This window comes from Dipodomys merriami, unplaced genomic scaffold (genome assembly GCF_024711535.1).
Source record: "Dipodomys merriami isolate MVZ:Mamm:240054 unplaced genomic scaffold, mDipMer1.0.p SCAF_102, whole genome shotgun sequence".
NCBI classification, from domain to species: Eukaryota; Metazoa; Chordata; class Mammalia; order Rodentia; family Heteromyidae; genus Dipodomys; species Dipodomys merriami.
In genome coordinates this window covers 2729498-2749275 of record NW_027202294.1, presented here as the reverse complement: position 1 = coordinate 2749275, position 19778 = coordinate 2729498, and the positions used below count along the sequence as shown (strand labels likewise).

Sequence of the window (19778 nt, the reverse complement as noted above, 5' to 3'; positions counted from 1 at the left end):
AATTGGGTTGTGTAGCCTCTTCCTACTAAAAAAATGGACCTTCAAATGGGTGCCTCTGAGGCCAAAAGAGCGAGCCTGTCAGTTGGGCACTGGTGGCTCATGCCTGTAATCCTAACTACCCAAGAAGGATGAAATCTGGTCTCCCTGATATGCAGATGTTAAATTCAAAATGCAATGAGATATGACAAAGTAAACAGGACTCAAGAAACAAGGGACCTCTTCTTAATTTGTCGCATCGTTCTTAGATGACTCTATGTTCTTGACCCTACATATGGCATATACATGTACACACCTGAAGGAAGCTTTAGGAGGAGGGCACAGAATCAGAGGGAAACAGGTGAAAAAAATACAGCAGAGGGGCCCATCAGCTGCACTGGACACTGATGAAAGTGAACTAAGCAACTCAAGGGCAGCGATGGGAGAGAATGAGAAAGAGGGAACAGCTTACACTAAGCAAAAGGAAAGAAATGTAAAATCACCCAATTTGGAAGAAATAGTTCTATTGTCAAAGTTCATAGAGTTCTTAAGATTTATAGACCATGATAAAGACAATTCACCTTGTGAAGGTTAAAATGTGTTTGTGACTTTAGCTAAGGTATCACTGTCCCACAATACTGTGAAATTTATGTAATCACTCTCAATAAAGAAATAAAACATAAAAAAAGAAGAATGAAATCTGAGGGATCTCGGTTTGAGGCCAGCATGAGCAGGAAAGTCTGTGAGACTTCAATTAACCAGCAAAAAGCCAGAAGTGAAGGTTTGGCTCAAGTGGTAGAATGACCCCGTGGACAGGAAAAGCTAAAGGGTAGCACTCAGGCCCTGAGTTCAGGCCCATTATTACCATAAGCCTGTCAGGCTGTGGTTGTATGAACCCCAAGAGTAACATGAAAGGCCTCCTGGGAACAATCACTTGGGAACTAAAGATGTAACTCCACTCAGTGACAGGGCAGCTAAGGACATTCCTGAAAGGGTGAAGAGCTAGGAGAATCTGGAAATGTGGTACCAGTTTAGGGCAAGTGTAAATGCTCCAATGTGAGAACAGGACAAAGAGTAAAGGTGAGTAAATTCCCTGGGTGATGGGATTAGGAACAATCTCAAAGACACTGCCAAATTCCACCAAGAGGCAAGAAAGACCATCAGCTGTATTTTCTAGTGTCTCTTATACACCCTAAATTTTCTTTTCTTTTTTTCTTTTTTTTTCTTTTTTTTTTTTTTTGTCCATCGTGAGGCTTGAACTCTGGGTCTGGGCGTTATCCCTCAGCATCTCAGCTCAAGGTGAGTATTCTACCACTTGAGCCACAGCACCACTTCTGGATTTCTGAGTGGTTTATTGGAGATATGAGTCTCAGGGACTTTCCTGCCTGGGCTGGCTTTGAACCTCAATCCTCAGATCTCAGCCTTCCAAGTAGCTAGGATTACAGGCGTGAGCCACCAACACCCCGCTCCTAAACTTGCAAAATAAGACAATCTGCAATCCCATATTAAGAGGAGGCACAGCTCTTACGAAGGATTAGTGCAATGAACCAGGTTAGCTAGAGTACTAGGACTAGAACTTGAACCTCTGAGCCAGACCAGTCCTTTGTTAAAGGATTTGGCAGGGGTGGGAGGGAAAGCCTTTGGGAAACCTAATGGCAAGCAGGAAATTTGAAAGCAGTTGTCATTCAGAAGCCTTGAGGCAGCCTTGGGCATTGTTCCTACATGTCTGGCCTGGCGGAAAAGAGACTGGACATACTAATGACATGTTAGCAATGTGAACATAGCCTGTCTACCTGCCTTACCCAGCACCTGTGCTCCCACAGGTCAGGTGCTGAAAAAGCCAGTAGCCAGAGTGGGTAGAGAGCTGCTGCCAGTTGCTGATGAGTGAGATGTTAGGGCCAAGCTGCTGGTTTATCGTCAAAACTGTAGGGCTGGTGTCATCCTCAAGTTGATATCAAGGCCATATGCGATACCCTGGGGCTCCTATGCCTAAAGCCAAGACTTCCTCCAGGTCCATGTACCAGTATTTTCTTCCTTCTCCCACAGGACTGTTGCCAGCCATTCTACTACAGAGTGGCAGCACCAAAACATTCTCGGTCATGCCCCAAGAGATTGCCAACCTTAGAAGCTGCCACTGAACACTGAAGAATCAAACTACAAAGCAGTAGGTATTGGTTTCATCTCCCTTCTCCCAACATTTTTCCTCTTTAGAGTAATCCATTAATAACTGGTAAAGCCAATTACCTTGGATTGGAAACACAGTAGCCACTTAGAAATCATTGGAGCAGGCAGCTGGGCTCTCCAGATTTTTGCGGAGTCTGGGCTAGGTGAAGGGTGCCAGTAGAACAGAAATATTTCTTAAGGAGGTTGATGGCAAGTCCCTGACCGGCTGCAGGCCTAAATTAGTATCAAGATAAGTCAATGGAGAGACAGGAGGAACCTGAAACTTTAACCCCTGTCACTGCCAGGGCTCTGACCTCTCAACAGGTAGGGTGGGGTGAAGTGGTGGGGGGCATATATAAACATTCTTTTCAGGAACTCATTCCTATCTTCCTCTACTTGGCCCAACCATCCCAGGCCCTCCTCTTTACATCCTATTAAAGATTTTCCTAATTGCTTGGACACAACAGCTGTGAGTGTTCCTTTCTCAAAGAAGCCCTTTCCCCTGTCTTAGCACTGTGAAGCAAAATGGTAGAGAAGGAGGCAAAAGAAGCAGATTTCCTGGATGTAGGAGTTTAGTGAAACTTTAACACTCAGCAAGAAATCATCTGAGCAACAGTTACATACACTTTGAGCTGGGTCCTACAGGGAAACATCCAAAATAGGGGGCCTGTCTGAGATACCGGGAGTCAAGCTGACTACAGACACAGTTTGCATACCTTGAACTTCCCCATTGCTGTAGCCATATCCCCCACCTCCCGCCCCCTGTCCCACTCCACAATTTTCATGGCCATTAGGAAGAATGAGGCAAAAGCCAAAGAAAAGCTTTTTTTTTTTCTTTTATCTTTTTGTTAAATTAAAAGAAAAGCATTTGAAGTCAGATGGTCAAAGAGGATGAATACAAGTACAGTCTCCCAGAGTGAGCAAGACAAAAGAAGGGAGAGATCCACTATCTAGCACATCCAAAGGATGCTTCATACCCCATAGCAAGTCCATGAGACAGAAGGTCCTGTTCCTGTTCCTATCACACGAAAAGGAATAAGTAGCAGCTCAGCTTTACAAAGTATACAGATTCTGGGGCTGCACAGAAGGCCTGCTGCCCACACTTGGCACCCTTGAAATTGAAAGTGGGGTCAGGTGAGATCTGTGTCTCACAGGCAACTTCACCTCCAGTTCTCTAAGCTGCATGGCTCTTGCACAGAACATAAAGCCTGCTTTGATCCCTTCACCCCTTGGCATTAAGCTAACATCCACACTATCCGAAGCCCTCACTCTGCTAAGCAAACCAATGGTTCTCAAGAGATCAATGACATGAAGACACATCTCATTCCTTCTAAGACTATTCCTAACGATCTATTTATGTGTCCCCCAGTGCCAGCACATAACCTGGCCCAATATAGATTAGTAAAACAGATCAATGAAACTGACCTGAAAGGCTCTTCCATTGCCCAAAGCCAACCTAGCTGGGAAAGCCAGTCATTTGGGCTGTGAAAGTGATCTCTCTGTTCCTTAGAGGAATAATTCACAATGCATGACAATCATACATGGGTAGCAATAAGAAATCTTCACAAGCACAACAGAAATACTAACAGTACCAAATAATTAATGTCAACATATGCACATAACCATACAAATACATGTACTTATTCTTTCTGTCAGCTAAAGGGTCTAACCGTCATTCTGATTCCATAAACTGCTCTTGTGGGGTCAGAAATTCCTTACCAGAAGCCAGTCTGCAATTCCTCATCCTGTCCCAGACCTTACCCAGATCTTCACTTTACCCTTCTCCCCTCAATCTAATTCAGGCAAGTCTAGCATTGGAGACATCAGCAGGCCTAAGAAATGGATACAGAAGCTCTCAGATTACAAAAGCCACTAGGGAACCGAGGTTTTCTGTACACAAGTTGAAGAATAAAAGGTAACAAGATAGAAAAGAGAAAGGCAAGAAAGAAATTAAAATTAGTTGGGCATGTTTAGGCTAACAGAAGGTAGATCTTACTGTTTCTACATTAGTTTTTACCTTCTTAATAACACTAGTATAGGCCAAATATTGGTGGCTCATGCCTGTAATCACAGGAGGCTGAAATCTAACTGAGAATCGAGCTTCGAAGCCAGCCCAGGCTGGCTGTGGGTCTCTTGTCATCTCCAATTAACCAGCAAAAAGTCAGAGGTGCCCTAAAGTGGCAGAGTGCCAGTTGTGGGCAAAAAAAAGCTAAAGGAGAATATCCTGGCCCTGAGTTAAAACAAACAATAAAATTAAAAAAAATACAGATAGCCCTCTGTATCTGTGGGTTCTACATTTGTGGATTCAACCACACATAAATTAAAAAAATTTGGAAAAGAAAAACACATTATTACATCCATCAGGCATTGATGACACATATCTGTAATCCAAGTTCCTGAGGGAATTAGAGGCAGGAGGATCACAAGTTCAAACCCAACCTGGGCTATATAGTGAGACTCTGATGTCATTAGGTTGACATCTGCACCTGTACTAAATGCAACTTTACTCTGCTCTACCAGACAGTGCAATGGATTACATAGCACTTACCTATCTTAAGAAGTTATCTAGAGCCAATTTAAAGAATACAAGTTGGAAGCACTTGTAGGTTACAGGCAAATACTATGTCTTTTTGTTTGTTTGTTCTGGTGCCAATTCTAGAGCTTGACCTCCAGACACCATCCCTGAGCTTCCTCGAATCTCAGCCTCCTGAGCAGCTAGGATTATAGGCATGAGTCACTAGCTCCCAACTCTATGTCACTTTTTACAAGAAACTTGTGTATCTGCAGATTTGGGTATTGATTAGGGGTTGGGGAATCTTGGAACAAAGCCACAGACACTGAGGGATGATTGTTCATATTGAATTAAAGGGTCTCACTATATAGCCCAGACTGGCCTTGGGCTCTCTATCCTCCTGCTTCATTATCTTGAGTGCTAGGATTGGTATAAGACACTATGCCTGGCAACTGTATGAGTACTTTCTATGAATCAAGTGCCAAGCAAATATTTCAACAGCATTATCCCACTTATTCCTCATAACCCTATCCAGTAGGTACCACCTTCCCTAATTTACAGATGAGAAAACTGAGGCCCAGAAAGGTAACTAACTTGCTCAAGATCACACAAGTAGCAATTAGTCAGACTGGAATTGGATGTTAGTTACTTTTGACTCCAAAGCTCAAGTTATCATAGTATCCCTCACACTGTAAACTCTTATGTGAGCTACATTTGGGTAGCTCAAATGTTTGGGTCATTGGCACCTAGTATACTGCCTGGTCATACTGAAAACTCAAGATGCTTCTTGAATGAAGGAATGAATCAACAAGTGAACAAATGGCTCCACCTGGAAGGAGAAAGACGAGCCTGGCTCTGAGATGGGTGACAGAAGTGGTGGGCGTAGCAGCTGTGCCCCGTGGCTGGCCCAGAGCCGCCCAGCTGGCCAAGGCCCCAGCAGCCTCTGAGCCTGGGCTGACACACTTTGGCAATGGAGGCCACCAGAGCTGTCACATCATTCACCAACATGCCCATCAAGTGTATTCAGTTCTCTTCAACCCGCATTGGCATTTTAATTACTGTTGGGTAAACTAATTTGTACAAATGAAGGCCAGGCTGCCTAATAGAATATGCAAGCTCTCTGACCTCTGACAGGCACTGACACGAGATACAAAGGCAGCCGAGGAAGGCTTTTTATCTGAGCCTTATTACTCTCTATTACTCCAATTAGTCAGGCTCCAGTGCTCCTAATTGGAGGAAAAATTGCAATTAAATCAATTTTTGATGGGCTGCAAGTGGGCTTCCGACCCACCCTGCTTGTGAAACACTGATATTATAGCAGCAAAGGTCACAGGCCTCATCGGCACCTGGGGCTCCCCTATTTCCCTTGGCCCCCTCCTTAAATACCTCAAGGAAACTCCTGCCCCTCCATTGGCTCAGCCAGCAAGGGTGGGAAGGAGGGAGTCATTAGAACATGTCAGGTCTCATTGCTACCACCGCCATCTGCTAGCCTCTGCCACTGACATCATTATAGCAGCTAAGTCCCGAAGCATGAATACAGTGCGAAGGTCACATAAACTCACTCGGTGAGGAGAAGCCGGGAGTAGTAGTGCAGTGACAGCACCATGAGGGAGAGACCAGCAGAGTGGGCACAGAAGGTCAAGAGAAGTCAGGAAGGGGGAAGACAGGCTAGTGGAAATGTGTGAGGCTGCTAGTGCCTCATATCCAACCAACAGGGCACTAACCAGAGGTAAAGAAACAGATATGCTTGGAAAATCTCAAAACAGAGACAAAGAAATGGTGTTCTGTCTCTAGCAAACACACACCTGGTAGCTGGGGAAACCTCCACCCCAAATACTGTGTGCAGAGAAACAGGGCTGCTGAGTCAGTCCATGAGGGACTGGAGTGTGTGTGTAGAGCCTGAGGTCTAACTATAGCATGTCTAGGAAGAAGGTGGGGACAGTGAGTTCTAAGAACTAAGCACTGCCGGGCACTGGTGGCTCACGCCTGTAATCCTAGCTACTCAGGCGGCTGAGATCTGAGGATCACGGTTCAAAGCCAGCCTGGGCAGGAGAGACCGTGAGACTCCTATCTCCAATAAACTACCAGAAAACCGGAAGTGGCGCTGTAGCTCAAGTGGTAGAGCGCTTGCCTTGAGCTGAAGAGCTGAAGGACAGCCCCCAGGCCCAGAGTTCAAGCCCCATGACCGACAAAAAAAAAAAAAAAAAAAAAGAACTAAGTACTAAAGATGCTTTTCACCAAAGTAAGTCATAATAAGACCAAAAAGCCTATTGGAAGCTTGAATGAGTAAAGTCTAAGGCAAATAAATATAGCAAACCAATACAGCATATATCACTATAAATCATTTTAAGAATATACAGATAGAAAATAGAAATTCCTAAGTTCAGCTAACTTCATAGATTACTAGACCACAATGCATTGATTGGTCAAGAAGGATATGCCTTGCCTTTAAGGTATCAAAACCAAATACATGGGGCAATCAACAGTCTGTTCCTCAATGGAATATGTGGTCATTCACAATGATGTTTCCAAAGAATACAAGCAGGATGCTTATGATCTACTGTCACAAGAGAGGTGTAAACATCATTATTACAATTTTTAATAGCCTGTGCATTAAAAGAAATTAGTACAAGCCAGGTACTAGTGGTTGCTCATGTCTATAATCCTAGCCACTCAGGAGGCTGAGATTTTAGGATGTACCATCTAAGCTAACCCAGGCAAGAAAGTCAGTGAAACTCTTTATCTTCAATTAACTACCAAAACTCCAGAAGTGGACCTGTAACTCAAGTGGCAAAGCACTAGATTTGAGCAAAAAAGCTTAGGGACAGTGCCCAGGCCCCGAGTTCAAGCCCCACCACCAGCATACACACACAAAAATTTAGTATGAGAAAAAAACATACTAAAATGCTAAAAAGTGATTGTGTTGGCCAATAAAGTAATAAAAAATTCTTTTTTAAGAAAAATTTCCTATCTAATAAGTGTGTATTTTGTTGTTGCTGGTGGTGGTACTAGGGCTTAAACACAGGGCCACACACTCTTGACTGGGCTTTTTCCCCTCAAGGCTGGCACTCTACCACTTGATCCACATCTCCACTTCTGTTGTTTTCATTTTTTTGCTAGTTAATTGGAGATAAGAGTCTCAAGGATTTGTCTGCCCAAGCTGGCTTTAAACCACAATTCTCAGATCTCAGCCTCCTGAGTAGCTAGGACTATAGGTATGAGCCACTAGTACTTGACCATGAGTGCTACTTTTTAAAAAGAAAAACACATTGTTTATATTCTGTATGATATAACATGACATAACTAGATACTTCTGTCCATGACTTATGGTGAAGAGCAGGTAAACCAAACAGTGATTTGCCTGTTAAAGCCAGTATCAACAATAGTGGCCTTAGCCGGGCGCTGGTGGCTCACGCCTGTAATCCTAGCTACTCAGGAGGCTGAGATCTGAGGATCTCGGTTCAAAGCCAGCTCGGGCAGGAGAGACCGTGAGACTCCTATCTCCAATTAACCACCAGAAAAACCTGAAGTGGCGCTGTAGCTCAAGTGGTAGAGCGCTCGCCTTGAGCTGAAGAGCTGAGGGACAGCGCCCAGGCCCAGAGTTCAAGCCCCAAGGCCGACAAAAAAAAAAAACAATAGTGGCCTTAGCACACCTTTGGGCTGAAGTACTAGAATTAATGTCAGGCTAGGAAGTTCCAGATCAGAAGGGAGGTGGTGCTTCACTAGATTCTTCTCCTGATTTGGCATTAGGAGATACTAGGAGACAAGACTGACTTTTTTTTTGGGGGGGGGGGGCGGGGGAGGGAGATGATCAATAATGGGGCTTGAACTCAGGGCCTGGGCACTGTCTGTAGCTTTTTCCACTTAAGGCTAATGTTCCATCACTTAAGCTCCAGCTATGGTTATAGCCATAAGCCACCAGGGCCTAGTAAGACTAACTCTTGACTCATATAGCTGCAGAGGTCTAGAACATTTGTTTAATTTACTTATACACACACACACACACACACACACACACACACACACACACACACACACACACACACACATACACACATGTATATTCTCTCTCTCTCTCTCTCTCTCTCTCTCTTTCCACTCCTGGACCTCTCTCAGGATAGAGTGGCTAGGAACTAGAGATACTGTTCCTGCTTTACCCCCTAACAACAGGGCAAGCCCAACAAAGGCCCCACAAAGGACTGTAGTCCTATAGCTGGAAACTGTCTACAAAAAAACGTAAAATGACTCCTTCTCAATTTAACCAATGATAAAAAGAATGTAAGATTCTGGGGCCAAATGAGGTCATTCTACTCAATAATGAGAAACTTGACCAATGGAAGAGAAGAATTAATGGATGAGAAAACAATAAAGAACTAAAAATCAAATATAGTGCAGTAGAATGGTATGTGCTCATTCAATCTATTAAATTTAATACAATGTGCCGAGAATTCCAAGGAATAGGGGTTTTGAACTATATTTTCCATTTGCATGGCTCTGACACAATCAGTCCAATTGCTTCAGCATTTTCCCCCCTTACCCCAAAGGCTTGGGGTGGGAGGAGGAGTCATCATGGAGGTCAGTAGGCCAGCAAGGCCTTACTATGTTCATCAACCTGTTCTGAGTAGAGATACAGAAGTAGGATCATGACCGTAAGCTCTACTATATCTATGTACACAGTAGATAAAAGCCTATTCCTCCATATGAAGAAGAGAACCATGTGCAAGGAAATGCTCATTTGAGCCAGATTCCTGGCTCTTGGAAGTTGAGGCAGGAGGATCATAAGTTTGGAGCTAGCCAGGGCTATGAAAAGAAAAAAAAAAAAAAAAAAAGAATACTCGTAAGGAAATGCTTTATCTGTAAAGGCATGTTCACTTGTAGAGAAGTGCTACATCTGTAGTGGAATGTCATGTATAGGAATACTCCATTTCTAATTGAGTGCTCATTTGTAGGACAGCAATAATTTGCAGAGTTCTCATTTGTAGGGCAGTACTTCATCTGTAGGAATCCCATTTGTAGAGGAGGACTCCAATGTTAGGGGAATACTCAGGTGTTCATTTGTAGGAGAATGCCTATTTGTAGAGGAGTGCTTGTTTGTAAGGGAGTGCTCACTGGTAGGAGTTTCATTTGTAGAAGAGTGTTTGCTTTTAGCAGGCTTCACTTGTAGGGGAGTGTTCCATTTGTAGAAGGAGGCGGAAAACTCTGGTGTGTAAAGGTAACCAGTATGCATGTGTTAACGCCTCTTTGCTGGGAGACAACAAGGCTCCCAGGGATGTTGCACTGGCTGTATCAACTGAGGTTTATAGAAAAGGATGGTAGAAAAATCATCAGGCTGGGCTGGGAAGGTGGCTCTGTGGTAGAGCACTTGCCTTGCATACATGAGACCCTGGGTTCCATTCCTCAGCACCACATAAGCAAAAAGAAAAAAGCCGGAAGTGGCGCTGTGGCTCAGGTGGTAGAGTGCTAGCCTTGAGGGACAGCACCCATGCCCAGAGTTCAGGCCCCATAACCGGACCCAAAAAAAAAAGAAAAATCATCAGGCTGTAGACAGCAGAGGTTAATTTCTAAGAACTTCCTTCTTTATTGATTAGTTAGTAGCACTAGGAATCTTGATTTTTTTTTTTTTTTGCCAGTCCTGGGACTTCAACTCAGAGCCTGTCCTTGAGCCTCTGTGTGCCCAAGGCTAGCACTCTACCACTTGAGCCATAGTGCCACTTCTGGCTTTTTCTGTTTATGTACTACTGAGGAATCGAACCCAGGATTTTATGCATGCTAGGCAAGCAATCTACCACTAAGCCACATTCCTAGCCCTTGATTTTTTTTTTTTTTTTTTGGCAGTTGTGGGGTTTGAACTTGGGGCCTAGACTCTGTCCCTGAACAACTTTTGCTCAAGGTTAATGGGCTACCACTTTGAGTCACAGTTCCACTTCTAGTTTTTGAGGTGTTAATTGGAGATAAGAGTCTCATGAAGATTTTTCTGCCTGGGCTTGCTTCAAACCTTGATCCTCAGATCTCAGCTTCCTGAGTAGCAAAGTTGTCTGTCCCTCTTTCTCTCTCTCTCTCCCACAGTGCAAGAGTAACCAAGTAGAAAGCTCAAACAACATGTAAAATTACTTCCTTAAAAAGCAAACATATAGAGCAGGGCGCTGGTGGCTCATGCCTGTAATCCTAGCTACTTACTCAGGAGGCTGAGATCTGAGGATCATGGTTCAAAGCCAGCCCAGGCAGGAAAGTACATGAGACTCTTATCTCCAATAAACCACTAGAAAACCAGAAGTGGCACTGTGCTCAAGGGGTAGAGCGCTAGCCTTGAGCTGAAGAGCTGAGGGATAGTGCCCAAGCCAGAGTTCAAGCCCCACGACTGACAAAAAAAAAAAAAAAGCAAACCATATACAAACCTACCTAATCTCCCCAAACTTTCTCACTCTCTTTTTTAAAAAAACAAATTGTATTATTAGCCAGGAACCGGTGACTCACAGTTCAAAGCCAGTCCAGGTAGGAAAGTCCATGAGACTTTTTTTTTTTTTTTTTTGGTCAGTCATGGGGCTTGAACTCAGAGCCTGGGCACTGTTTCTCAGCTCTTCTAGCTCAAGGCTAGTGCTCTTCTACTTTGAGCCACAATGCCATTTCCAAACTTTCCCACTTTTTTTTCCCCTTCAATACTGAGGTTTGAACTCAAGGTCTCGCCTTACTGGGAAAGTGCTCTACTACTAAGCTGCACTTCCAGACCATGAAATTCTCATCTCCAATTAATCACTAGAAAATCACCAGAAGTGGAGCTGTGGCTCAAAGTGGTAGAGCACTAACCTTAAGAAAAACTGCTCAAGGATGACTATGTCCAGGCCCTGAGTTCAAGCCCCACACCAAAACAAAAGCAAAAACAAATTCAATAAAATAATATAGATTATTAGGTACTTAAACAAAGTGGTTACAATTCCACAAGTCAGATTGTGAGTAGAATGCATCTTGATCAATGTTACTCCTTCCTTTGTTCTCCTTCATTGTTCCTTCCCATCCCTACCCTCCTGTTATCTAGTTTAAAAAATAATAATTTTGTTGTTACTATTAATGCATTGTACAGAGGGGCTACCATTTCATGTCAGGAAATGAGAACATTTCTTTCTCTCTCTTTTTTTTTTGGTTGATCATCTTTTTTTTTTTTTTTGGTCGGTCTTGGGGCTTGAACTCTGGGCCTGGGCGCTGTCCCTCAGCTCTTCAGCTCAAGGCTAGCGCTCTACCACTTGAGCAACAGCGCCACTTCTGGTTTTCTGGTGGTTTATTGGAGATAAGAGTTTCATGGACTTTCCTGCCAGGGCTGGCTCTGAACCAAGATCCTCAGATCTCAGCCTCCTGAGTAGCTAGGATTAGAGGCATGAGCCACCAGCACCTGGCTAGTGGATCATCTTGAACTCAGGGCTTGGGCATTGTCCCTGAGCTATTTTTTGCTCGCAGGTAGCACTCTTCCACTATGAGCCACAGCTCCACTTCCTTGTTGTTGTTGTTTTTTTGTTTGTTTTGTTGTGGTTAATTGGAGATAAGAGTCTCAGGGATTTTCCTGCTTGGGATGGCTTTGAGCTGGGATCCTCCCATCTCAGCCTCCTGAGTAGCTGGGATTACAGGTGTGAGCCACCCACACCCCACAAGTACATTTCTCTTTTAAACATGCCCCTTGTTTTCTTCTCCCATCCCCACCCACAAGCTACATAGGCCATTTTCCACATAGTGTATTCTGAATAGCATGAATGCATTTGTTTATTGTTCCTCCCTCCGTTGGTGTGCCCCCAGAAGGGGGAAAAACCCAAAGCAAAAACAAATACCAGGGCTAGGAAGGTGGCTCAGTGGTAGAGCGCTTGCCTTGCATGCATGAGGCCCTGGGTTCCATTCCTCAGCACCACATAAGCAAAAAGAAAAAAAGCCGGAAGTGGCGGTGTGGCTCAAGTGGTAGAGTGCTAGCCTTGAGCTAAAGAGCTGAGGAACAGTGCCGGCCCCACGACCAGACCCAAAAAAACCCAAAAAACAAAAAACAAAAATACCACCACCACCACCGCAAAAAAAAAAAAAAAAGTTTCCATTTCCTAGAGGGTTTGTTTTGTTTTTGTCGGTTGTGGGGCTTGAACCAGAGTTTGTGAGCTCTTCAGCTCAAGGTGAACACTACCACTTAAACCACAGCACCACTTCTGGTTTTCTGGTGGTTAATTGTAGATCAGAATCTCACAGATGTTCCTGCCCAGGCTGGCTTTGAACTGTGATCCTCAGATCTCAGCTTCCTGAGTAGCTAGGATTACAGGTATGATCCATTGGAGCCTGGCTCCTAGAGTTTATTTTAATAGTATTTCACATATTCAGAGAAGTTACACCTTTGTGTTACATAGTTAGAATTCTTTTTTAAAAAACAAAAACAAAAACAACTCTTGCTGGGTGCCAGTGGCTCACATCTGTAAATCTCAGCTACTCAGGAGGCCGAAATCGGAGAATAGCAGTTCAAAACCAGTTTGGGCAAGAAAGTCTGTGAGATTCTTATCTCCAATTAACTGCAAAAAGCCAAAAATTAAGCTGTGGCTCAGTGGTAGAGTGCTAGCCTTGAGTTGAAGCTCTAGGACCATCACACACAAAAAAGTCAGATGTAAGACATGAGGAAACCAATCCCTATTCATGAAAAATCCCACTCTAGAAAATAAACACACATGTGTTTAGGTACATGTAACTATTATTTATTATGAAAAAATTAACTTAACTATGACAAGTATTTAAGATTCAGCTTGTTTGAGAGATGTATCTCCTAAGTGGCCAAACCATTCTTGCTCTCCCCATTATAGACCACAGCTCTAAAGACCTCCAAATCCCATTGCTCTTCATAAAGCCTTACCTTCATACTCCTGCTAAGACTTTGCCAACTGCCTTTCCTTCCTACTGCCAGCCTGGAGGCACCAAATCCTATCGCCTACAGTCCCTTGGTAGGTTAATAGGTTGGCATATTTGATTTCTGGGAAAGGCCTACCCCTCAAGGTTTAATTTCACCTCTTTGGAATATTGGAATGGAGGCCAAACACATCATGAACCCCAGGGAAGCACAGAGGTAAGGGCAGGGTCTGACTCAATGCCATGCCCACCATCAGCACACATAGCCCTCCTTGAAAGTGCCAAGGTAAAGGGCAAGGTAGGATGTGGGCTTTTTTTTTGGGGGGGGGGTTCCGGTCGTGGGGCCTGAATCTGGGCCTGGGCGCTGTCCCTCAGCTCTTCGGCTCAAGGCTAGCGCTCTACCACTTGAGTCACAGCACCACTTCCAGCTTTTTTCTTTTTGCTTATGTGATGCTGAGGAATCGAACCCAGGGCCTCAGGCATGCAAGGCAAGCGCTCTGCCACTGAGCCACCTTCCCAGCCCCAGGATGTGGGCTTTTACCATCTGATCTGTGATACACAAATACATATGCACAGGAAATTATAGTCCCTCCTGCCATCCCACCCAGGGAAGATAAGGACCCTCCTAATCCCCCCAATCTGTGCTCCCAGAATTGTGAAGGACAGGGTTTTGCAAACCAGCTTTCCATAAGCTCTATCAACCAAGCTATGTACCAAGAAAATTTGCCAACCAGAACTCTGACTTTGCTTCTGAGTTCCTACAACTCACTTTCACCTAGGCAATGGAGGAACAACACCCTGGAGATTAGCACGCCCATCCTTCACTCCCCACAAACCATTCCTAGCTGGGGGGGGGGGAGGTGGCCAGGCTGGTAGGTGGCTCCTGGCATTTAGCTGGTGGTTGCCAACTGTCTAAGGCGGAAAGCTATTCTGTGGCTCAACTCCTAGGCACTGCTATTTGGCATCTGCGAGAGCAGAGACAGACCATGGGCTTGGTCACAGGCTTGGGAAGAGCTGCCTGGCAAGCTGGGTTATCTTGACCTTGCCACCCTTTGCTGAGAAAGCACATGTAAGCATTCATACTCGCACACAGAACCTGGTGTTTATTCCCTTCAATAAGGGGGCACCCAGACGCAGGTGCTGCCTAATGCCCACTGTGTTGAACAGCAGACAGTAGTCTGTGGGCCAGTGGGCCACCTCTGTTCCACACAAGCATACTCTACATACAATCTGAGCCCATGGAAGTCTACCCGGACACTTGTGATCTTGCACCAGCCCAGGTGTTAAGCCCCTCGCTCCCTCTTTGGCCTGTGTCTGTCCCTCCATCTGCCCTCCCACAGCAAATGCTTTCAGGCCACACAATGAGTGAAGGAGGAGAAACATTTCTATTGAAGAAGGTGTTTTGTTGTTTCATCCCTAAGGGGGGGATGGAAGGGGCCCACAAAATTTCTAATAAGCAGTTTCTGTCCTCAAAGCTAAAATGATTTTCTTTAATTGCTTAGTGGGAACAGTTTATTGTGGGGGTCTGTGCCCTCCCCCCCCCCCAAGCCTAATTGACTTACTGAAGTTTAACAGGGGCTTTCACCTGGAGAGATGGCAATTATTCCCCCCATCCCATATTCGTACCTGGGCTCTCCCTACAGGGGTCCTTTGTTCCCTCTAAATACAGCAGTGACACAAATGTCCTCAGCAGCAGGGGAACCCAGGGAAGTGGTAATTTTCAGCCCAACGCAATTAGCCCAGGGCTTTTCAGCCTTTCCAGTGAATGGTAGGGAGACTGTGGCATGTGGGAACGGTGAGCTGGGGACTGCTCTGTGCAGACCAAACAAAAGAAGTCTCTGAATTAGGCCCCGTTGTGAGCTGAACCAGGGTTGGTGGGGGCAGTGGGTCTGTGACCTGGATGAGGGAAGAAAGGTGCTGCCATCCACTACCTCCACAGTCACCCCTGTCCTTTGTCTTTGGTCAGAGTTAGGATCCCAGATAACTCTCTGGGAGGTCACTCAGCCCCTCAGCTCTGCATTAAAAGCAGACAGAAAGGATAGCCATTGAGACTGGACCAGGCTGAAAAGAGGAAGGTGGCTGTGTGGCAGAGTGGTCACAGGGCTGAGTTTGCTTGGCTCTCCACGCAGGCCAGGGGCTAGAATGTACTCTTCATAAGTACCCCTGAGTTGCGAAGCTTCAGAAAAAGGCTGTCCTGGGTATATAAAGCCAGGGACTCTGTGACCCCGAACTTTACTGTTGTTGCCACCAAGTGCCCCTACCCAGCAATGAGCTCTCTGCTGAGCAGGGGTGGCAAGGTCGAGGGAAGCACAGGGTACAGCTGTATGGAGCTTATCTGGGATCAGAGCTGTGGTGTGTACAAAGACTGGAATGCAGGCTCCAGGGACCACAGCATGCAATGCAAGCTGCCAGCTCCGTAACTAGCTCCAAGAAGCCCTGGCCCAGACCAGGGGAGAGAAGTAGTGCTTCCAAAACTGCAAGATGGAAATGGAAGGCCTGGTTAACAAATGATCTGTTCATGAGAGAGACAGAGAGAGAGAGAGAGACAGAGACAGAGAGAAACAGAGAGACAGAGACAGAGAGACAGACAGTGAGAGACACAGAGAGAGAGAGAAGGCAGAAGAGAGGAAGAAAGGGAGGGGAGGAGAAAGAGAGACAGGGAGAGAGGGAGAGAGAGACAGAGACAGAGACAGAAACAGACAGACAGACAGACAGGCAGACAGGCAGAGAGAAAACAACTTGAACCAAAGGCCAGAGCAAGCGGGACTAGTGTGGTCCCAGCTGGCCAGCTGGGCCAGCTCTGGACTGCTGTGGGGCTCTCAAGCTGCTCTACCTTGGACAGGACTATAACCTCTTGGGGCCTCACATTTCTTGTCTATAAAATGGAAGCCAGTTATACTAGAATAATGTTTTTCAACATCAAGGTTGGAGGTGAGTGGGGCAGGCCTTGGCCTTGTGACCCCCAATCTTTCAATGACAGTCAGAAAATCCCAGAACCAAATATTCATATTCATATTCATATTCATATTCTCTCTCTCTCTCTCTCTCTCTCTCTCTCTCTCTCTGCATTTGCCATTAAAAACACTTCACCACACGCATGGAGTCTAGGGTACTAAGTTCCACTCAAGGTAGCAATAGCTTCAGGCTGCTGGAGCAGTTTGATACATAGTCCATAGGTGATGGTGAAGTCAAACTTTTTGCCTGGTTGTTTTTGGGGATGTTTGTTTGGTTTTATAACTGGATCTCTATGTAACTTAGACTAGCTTGGAACTTGCAATCCTTCTGTTTTAGCCTTCCATTGCTGGGATTAGAGGATTGAACTACCAAGTCCATTGTTGGCCTGTTTAGCCAACGTAAAGAAGACACTAGCTGGACTGGTGGCTCATGCCTATAATCCTAGCTACTCAGGAGGCTGAATAAGATCTGAGGATCACAATGTGAAGCCAGCCCAGGCAGAAAAGTCCATGAGAATCTTATCTCCAATGAACTACTCAGAAAACACTGGAAGTGGTGCTATGGCTCAAGTGGTAGAGCGCTAGCCTTGAGAACAAAGAGGCTCAGAGACAGCACTCAGGCCAAGTTCAAGCCCCAGGACCAGGAGGAAAAAAAAAAAAGCCCCAGCCATGAAAACAACTGTACTATGAGGTACCCCTGCTCTACTCGTTCCCTGGACCAGCTGCTAGGAAATATGGTTTCTACACTCAACCCTCCTCACAACCTGTCAAATGGGCTTTTCTATGAAGAATCTACAAAAGGAAGGATGACTAGTCCTAGCACTCACAGTCTAGAGATGTGAAAGCAGACCTTGAGCTCATATCCCTGCTACTCATGGAACACCTCTTCACGCCCAGACACAGTCCAATCCAACAACCTGCATGAGACAAAGCAGGATTGGCAGGCCCATGAACAGTCACGAAATGGCTGCTCAGAGTGACCCAGTCACAGCTGGCCTGGACTTTGCTTTCCATTCTCCCTACTGCCCATGCGTCAGCCTATGTTCTGCTTGTACAGCCCCTTCCTCCTCCTCAGCGACATGCAGGTGCCTGCCCAGAACAACAGGACAACCTACTCTGGGGCTCTTCTCCCAGAACAAGGCCTTACTCGAGCAGTTCCTGAACTGCTGGGTACAAGCACAAAGGAACTTCATTTCTTCAGTCAGGACCTGAGAGCTCTCTATGCCAGCCTGGCATGAGTGCTGGGATGTTAAAAAAAAAAAAAAAATTTATATAGGCTTGCCTTAAGTTGCGCAAGATGCAGCCAGAAAAGCAAGTCTTGAATTCGTTTTGAAAAAACGAACTTGTAAACAATTCGAGGCAATCAACAAGTTCTAATCCCAAAAGAGAAAGTTCAGCATGGCACAGCACACCATGTACCCTGGAGTCATGTCAGGGCTCAAACTCTGGGTGCACTAGTTTTAAGAGATGTGATTATGGACACATTATTAACTCCTGTCAGGTCTCAATTTCCTTACTTTTATTTATTTATTTTTAAATAATTTTCTTTTTTTGGGGGGGCGGTCCAGTTGTGGGGCCTGAACTCTGGACCTGGGCGCTGTCCCTCAGCTCTTCAGCTCAAGGCTAGCACTCTACTACTTGAGCCACAGTGCCACTTCCGGCTTTTTTTTTCTTTTTGCTTATGTGGTACTGAGGAATCGAACCCAGGGCCTCAGGCATGCAAGGCAAGTGCTCTACCACTGAGCCACCTTCCCAGCCCTCAATTTCCTTACTTTTAAATGCTTTACCTATATGTTTGGCATTTAGTTGGTGTTCCAGAAGTGCTTGCCATCATTACCATCATTGCTGCTTAAGCAATAGATTGTTCCTTCAGAATTCCTGATTAAGGAAGAAGCCTAGTAGAGAGAACCTACACTATTCCCATCTTGAAGCAACAATAACAGGGCAAGAAGTGAAACCTTGGATCCCCTGTCCCAATCCTGTAGACTACTTCAGAAAGCCACTGTCAAGTTGGTGACAGACAGGACCAATTTAACCTGGCCAGGGCCTTAGGGGATTCTGAGCCAAGTAAGGGCCTTAAGGAAAAGGCTGACATTTGAGCCCCCTCTAGCTGACCACAGCCCCTTTAGCCTTCTCCTGGCCCATGCTCCTGACTACCAGACTGCTGGCTAGGAGGCAGGGCTCAAGTGCCAAAAAGCCCTGGCCAGAAAGAGGCCACGAGGTACAGGTGGTTCTCAGAGGAGATCCCTGGGCTCCAGAAAGCATCTCCCCCACAGGCATAACAAAGCTGGGGCTTGTTGCTAGTCAAGATGCCTTTGCTTGCTCAGGCTTCAGCCCAGACTGTGCGGCAGGCAGCCTGGGCAGGGAGAAGCAGAGCCAGGAGGACGCAGAACTGGGAGGGGCCGCAGCCAGCCTTTTGGCACCTGCTTCCTTCTCCTCTGGGTTTCTCACTTTGTTCAGCATGCAATCCAAGGAGGTTTGGGAAAGTACTTTTCACTACCTAGCAAATATAGCTACAGAGGGAGGGAGACATGAAAGGTTGGGGGTTTTAAATTTTGGTTTGAGAGTATTTAGTTGGTTTGAAAAAAGTAATAAAAGGAAGTTGTTTCTGTAATCTAATTAATTTCAAACCTAGGACTTAGATCATAAATAGCCGACAGTGATCCCACAGCAACTAATATCTGTTATCTGTCTTAGGAGGGTCAGAGTTCCATTATGGCCAGAGATGGTGCCAAAGGCCTGAATAGAGATTCTCTCTCCTGGCGGGCATAGAGTTAATGCTTAAGTGTGTCTCAATAATGTAGGCAACAATGCTTGATAAGAAATGTACTCGTTATCTTGCCCATGTAATTGTAACTCCTCTGTATGGTAGTCTCACACACAAAAAAATGTCTTCAGTCTACTTCACCACAAAACCCTGGAACCTCAAGCTTCCCAAGCCCACACATACCCATGCAGGACCACTAGGCACAAGCATGTATGGCTTTCCACATGGAGGCAGGGTTACCAAAGTCCACTTATTCCCCAGAATCCTCTCTTCCTGTTCCACTGCCTAGGTAGGACTCCTGCAGTGTAAGGAAGAAATTCCAATGGGAACCTTGATTTTATTCTCCCCTCATTTCTGCCTTTCTCTGCTCTACCAGGCCCCGGAGTGCTAACAGCATGCCCTCTTTAGGTTTCCACTGCCTTGGAGGATGAGAGAAGGACCATCCTCACTGGGTCTCTGAAGAAGGAATGATTTTCACTTTGTAGTTTCAGGAGTTGCTGGGCCTGGGAACCAAGCAGCTACCTGTCATCCCATACAGTTCCAGTTTAGC

General features: G+C 45.5%; 1 protein-coding gene across 1 annotated transcript in view; it reads right to left on the bottom strand.

Moving 5' to 3' along the window:
• Fbxw4 (F-box and WD repeat domain containing 4) overlaps positions 1-19778 on the bottom strand; it is an 86072-nt gene that overhangs the window by 15173 nt on the left and 51121 nt on the right. The gene's annotated exons all lie outside the window — the stretch shown is intronic.